We start from the raw sequence: 5,873 nt of genomic DNA, 5'->3' as shown, positions 1-5,873 counted from the left end.
CTGCTGGAGATAGTAGGGGTTGAAGGTACACCTTAAGTATGTTGAGAGGTAGGAGTTGAAGGTACACCTTAAGCATGTTGAGAGGTAGGAGCTGAAGGTGCACCTTAAGCATGTTGGGGGTTGGGTGGAGAAGGCTGTTAAAAAGGATCTGGGGAGCCTTTCCGTCTCAGATGGACCTTCAAGAGCATTTTCAACTGGAGCATGGTCACATCCTTATAAGGAGACGGAAAGGGTTTCTGGAGTGGCCGCTGCCCTAGGCCACAGGCTTCTTCCCGGAAGCCCTGCCAGGAGTCTCCTCCTCCTCCAGGGGAAGCTCCGCCAGCTCGGTCCCCACGTCGCTCCTTCCCATCAGGTCCTTCAGGGCATGCCCCTTGCGGTACCCATCGAAGAGCCAGTCCAGCTTCTCCTCGGCCGCAGGATTGTAGTCCTTGAAATCCGCCAAGTTGAAGTCGGGTGGGTTGAGGCCCTTCACCTTGTTCAGGGTCCGCGTGGCGCTGACCTGGAAGATGGGCTGGTTGAGGCAGGCCACGTCCTCGACGAACTGGTCGGAGGAGATGAAGTCCCGGACAGCTTTCTTGCGCTCCCGGCTGACGGTGCCAGAGAGCTCAACGGCGTGCTCCTCCTTCAGTTTCGCCACGCTCTTCTTCTCTTGGTCCAGCTCGGACCGTGTGGAGGCGAGCTGGACCTGGGAGTCCTCCAGCTCTTTCTCAGCCTTGCCCAACTTGGCCTTAAGGGAGTCTACCTCCTTAAGGGCCTTGGCCAGCTTCTGCTCGGCCTCCCGATTCTTCTTTTGCATCTTCTCCAAGTCGGGAGACAGTTCGGAGAAGCGGGTCACCAGGGCAGCACCGGCGGCGTTGGCCTGGAGAGAGGAGAGTAAGAGTTAGCATATTGCTAGCCCCATTCGGAGAAAAAAAATAGGGACCCAAGGGGCCTAAGAAGGAGAGGGCTTACTTGGGCCTGGGCGGTGTAGTACATGTCCTGGAGCTCGGACGGGTTGGCCAGCTCCATCCACTTCTTGTCGCGTGGAAGGACTGAACCCGTGACCAGCTCGCGAGCCACCTCGGGGAATTGGGTTCGGTCATTGATGGAGAGCTCCCAGGACGGACAGAAGTGCCGGGGATCGTGCATCGTGGGGGCCTGCCCCGGCTTCGTGGGGGCCACGTGGCGGAAGTGCCACAAGCTCGGAGGGGCGCTCTCCTGGGCGTGCTCCTACGCGGAGTCTATCTCCAGGTGGACAGGGCCCCCAGACGTCAGCTGGAGAGGGCGCTGTGCTGGGCCCTGCGCAGGCTTCTTCGCAGGTTGGGAAGGCTCGTCATCTCGCCCCCTCTTCTGCCCCGTGGCATTCTTTTTGGCGGGGACCTGCTTGGAGGGGGACTGAGTCTGGGAGGCCTCATTCTGGGGGGCCGAGCTGCCCCCAAGAGTCGCAGAGGCCTCAGGGGCCTTCTTTGCCGCCTCAGGCTGTGTGGTGGAGGTGACCTCCTCAGTCGGCGCGCCCAGTAGCCTGGAGAGCCTCTTCACTGCAGAGAATATCACCGGATTAGTGCTACAAGTCAGAGAAATACAAGGAAAAAGGCAGCAGATAACAAGGGAACAGGAGCAGTATTACAGGTATCGGTTGGCGGGGGAGAACTCCACCCCTCTGGGGGACCCGGACAGCTTCCCCAACAGCCCGGCTGCGGAAATCTACTCAGTGGAGAACTTGGCTGCGTACAGCTTCGCCGCAGAGCCCAGCAGCTGGCCGAAGGCCTCAGGGTCCAGGTCTTCCGGGCAGGGGTCGTCCCCGACCCCCCCAACCTTCCACGCAGTAGGAGGAAATTGCGTGTTTTTAACAAAAAAGAAGTCCCCCTTACAGTTCTTCACGGAAAAGGGGACCCCGTAGAGGAGATCTTGGGCGCCCTTCCGCCGTGGTTGCTGGGGGAGCGGCGGCAGAAGTAGTACCACCCAGGGAGAGAAGCCTTGAGGGCGTAGGTAGCACGGAAGAGAGAGAGAGAATAGGGGATGGAGCAGATCTGGCAGTAGATCAGGAATCCGATGATGATCCTGATCGAGTTAGGGTGGATCTGGGTGATCCTGAGCCCCTAGAAGCTCAGGATCTCGGCCAGGCCCGGAGGAATGGGGAGTCGAAACCCCGCGACCAGTTGCTCTTTGTAGATGGTTACAAAGCCTGAGGGAGGTCGGCAGGCCCGGTCGGTGGGCCCGGCAGCTCGCGGCTCGAAGGCCGGAGGAATGGAGAACGACGCGGCCAGCTCGGCCACCACCCCGGGCGAGAGGGTGGTCTCCTCCCGGTCAGGGTTACCGTAGTTGAACTCAGGGTCATCCCCCTGCTCGGCAGCAGGGGTCCCCTTTGAGGAGTCCCTGTCCTCCCCAGCTCCCCCCTGGGCTCCGCCAGGGGAGTCATGTGGGGACTCGGGGGATGGAACAGAAGCGGCTTGCTGCCGGATATAGGCATCAAGCTCGGCCGCCTCCTCCAGGAGTCGGGCGGAAGGAGAATGAGCAGACGAAGAGCTCATGATGTCAATAGGCTCAAGCAAGTCAGGAATGAAAAAATTGGGATTGGAAGCAGAGGATGAAGGAGGAGGAGGAGGGGGAGATGATGAAGACGAAGATGAAGATGAAGACGAGGACGAAGAGGAAATGAAGATTCTGGTGGCTCTACGACGGACCGGAGTCTGGGATGCGGAGGAAGTGACGTCGGAGTGACCCGACATAAAATGCAAAGGGTGGCAAATGGAGGAAAGGAAATGCGAAAGAAGAAGGGAAAGGACTTACTGGTGATCGGAGTGAAGAAAGGGATGGAGAAGTCGCCGGAATCTGGGTGCTGTTGGCCGGAAATGCGCTACTGGGAATTGGGAAATGCACGAGGAAAGGAGAAAATGGCAAATAGAGTCAACTGAAATTTGGCAACCCCTATTTATAGGGAACGAAATGGGGGGAAAACGGTTGCTTGAATTTGAACCGTCCCATGTGAACACATTTAATAGAGGTACAGAGACCGAAGGGACGCGACAGCTGAAAGGACGCGAACGCCACTTCCCAATGTCAGCACTGCACCGGAGGTGACCGCGGCAGAGCAGTGGGATGAGGGGCTTCCACGTGGCAAGGGGATAGATCAGGTCTGCCTGGGAGCCTGACCTAATCTAGGGGGCTAGTGCAGAGGCCCCGTCCTGGGGCTGTACACGTGGCAGCCCAGGGTTGATCCGAGTTGGGCTTGCACCCCGGGCCCATGGGGAACCAGCCCAGGGCGCACGGCGACTAGGGCTCCGGGAGGCTCCCGAGAGCTACCCCGCAGAGGGCGAGGAGAATCCCCCTCAGCGGGGGATTGGGAGCTATCCAGGGCAAGTCCCGGAACGTACGGAGGTCGGACTCCTAAGCGGGTATAAATGGTAACACATACCAACTGTACAAGGTACGCTCACTATTGGCAATTCACTCCCGACTGCTTTTCTGTTAGTACACTCCCCTCTCACCGGAAAACTAACTTGACCGTCGGAGTGCCCTCGGGGACCACCTCGGGGCCCCTTCCAGTTTACCCTCCTATTTATCTTGTAGGCTTGGAATCAGCTCTTCCATCAGCACCCCGAGCTCATCAGGTCAGTTCGGCCCGGGGAAGTTCCGTGCTTCTTCAATTGCCATGATTCCTCGTCTTCCAAAAGTTTGCCTTCGATTTGAAATGGCTGATTCCGATTTGCCATGGTTCTTATATAGACTGAGAAGTGTAAAGAGTGAGAGTATATCCAGCTACTGGGTGCAAATATTCTGCTTATTGTGCTTCCACGGAATTGTAGGATTGGTCCATCCTAAATTATTGTGCTTCCGGGTCCATCCAAAATTATTGAATGTGTTTGCATAGATGAATATTTGGAATAAATATTTTGAAAAAATACTGTAACACTTTCTGTAATATGATGTATATGAAATACAAAGAAAGATAGAACAATAAAAAAGCACTTGAGAAATATATTTACGATGCAATTATATAAGTTTTTACAAATAAAATGATATCCAAACAAACAAACAATCTTCCTCAGAATTTTGGGACCAATCCATCCTAAATTATTGTGCACCAGTCCTTCGTCAATTATTGGGACCAGTCCTTTCCATACATTCCGTTCTTCAGTAGAATTCCCATGCAAAATTAGTCACTTGCATATGCCCAGCCATTTATTCGGCCTCCGTGGGCCTGAGGTTGTTTAGCCAGCAAACATCATAATTCCACAGTGATGTTTGATAGACAGAAGACGTACAACTTTTTTAAAAACACATGGGCCCACCATTTGTTTCGTTTCAAATGCTCTTAGAAATTGGAATTTCCTTCTTCAGTGTTTGTAGTTGATAAAATGTATCTGTTGACAATCTAATCTAATGGATCATAATATATGCAGTAGGATCTAATACAGAAGAACTGCTCTAAGTATCCTATTGTAAACTGTGAATGACTTGCCCTTTGTTAGACTGTGTATTAGATAGAACAGCACCAAAACTTCTGTCTAAACTGATATATGGCTTGGCTTTTCTTGATTATGTCCGTAGATATCAGTTTACTTTTTGTTTCTTTATCTATCAATAGATTAACCCTGAAATTCTGTCAAAATACATATGTACGGCTTGACATGTTACAAGATAAATACATTCTTACAAACTCAATTGAAGAATGAAGACTACATCTGCATCACCATTTGGTGGGCGGCCACAGCCAGTCCCTGCAAGTAGTGATTCAAATTGGGACGCGGGGCATGCACTGACAACCGTTCAAAATAGTATAATACTTTTTAAACAAGTTGTAATTGCTTCTTAATTACTTGTACAAACTTACAACAGGAGTGTGATATTTTATTACTGTTCATATAGATCTCATACATAATAATTGTGTGTCTTGTTATAAAATTTTACAAGTAATTCACATAAAGTTACAAAAGTGTTCAAAAAGTGTTACATCATTCCGATCCGTGCGTGGAGTCCCTCAATTTGACACTAACATCATCGTACCCCACAAATGTGATTATTCTTACATTGTTTCATAGAATTTTGGGACCAGTCCATCCTAATTAAATCATTGTGCTTCCTTGTCCATCCTAAATTATTGTGCTTCAACATAATTTTGGGACCAGTACTTCGTAAATTACCTGAACAAAAAGTCCTTTGTAATTATTGGACTGGCACGAGTCCCTCAAATTGACACCAACGCCACCTTACCCCGCGAATGTGACTATTCTTACAAGTGTGTTTGGACAAGAGATTATTTGTCCAAATATATTTGCTTACATCACCATTACAATTTCCAATACACCTTTTTATCTTTCCAATTATCTTTTTATCTCACACACATCACATCACAAAAAGTGCTACAATAAAAATATCTCAAATAATTTACTAGAATTTTGGGGCCACTCCATCCTAAATATTGTACTTCCAAAGCATTTTAAATCACTCATCTTGATTTTAAACTTTTTAAGTTTACACCATAAAAAATGGACTATTTTTATTCACAAAAACAATTCAATGGTAACTTTGGTCAATGCAGCCTGCAAATATTTTTTTCCAAGGGAAATCTCTTTTTTTTTATATAGTTCGGATATTTATAAGGGAAAATTTGCTATATAATTGGCGAAAGATTTGATATTCAAGGATGGAGTAAAATTTTGTCCAAAGTCAAAAGTAGGGAGTTTGGATTCTTTTAATGGGAATCAAGCTAAAATGATAGATTTGCCCGGAGGTAGTTTTGCATGAATTTAGGACCTCAATTGGCCACGTTATGTCCGTAGACTGTGTTCGGATAAGAGATTTAGGACCTCAACTGGCCTCTCATCCAACGAAAATATACTCCATTTTGACCAATGCAACTGTGTTAGGATAGGAGATTATTTGGAATAGTT

This window comes from Coffea eugenioides, chromosome 8, assembly GCF_003713205.1.
Source record: "Coffea eugenioides isolate CCC68of chromosome 8, Ceug_1.0, whole genome shotgun sequence".
In the NCBI taxonomy this organism is placed as follows: domain Eukaryota; kingdom Viridiplantae; phylum Streptophyta; class Magnoliopsida; order Gentianales; family Rubiaceae; genus Coffea; species Coffea eugenioides.
This window is presented reverse-complemented; position numbering follows the sequence as displayed.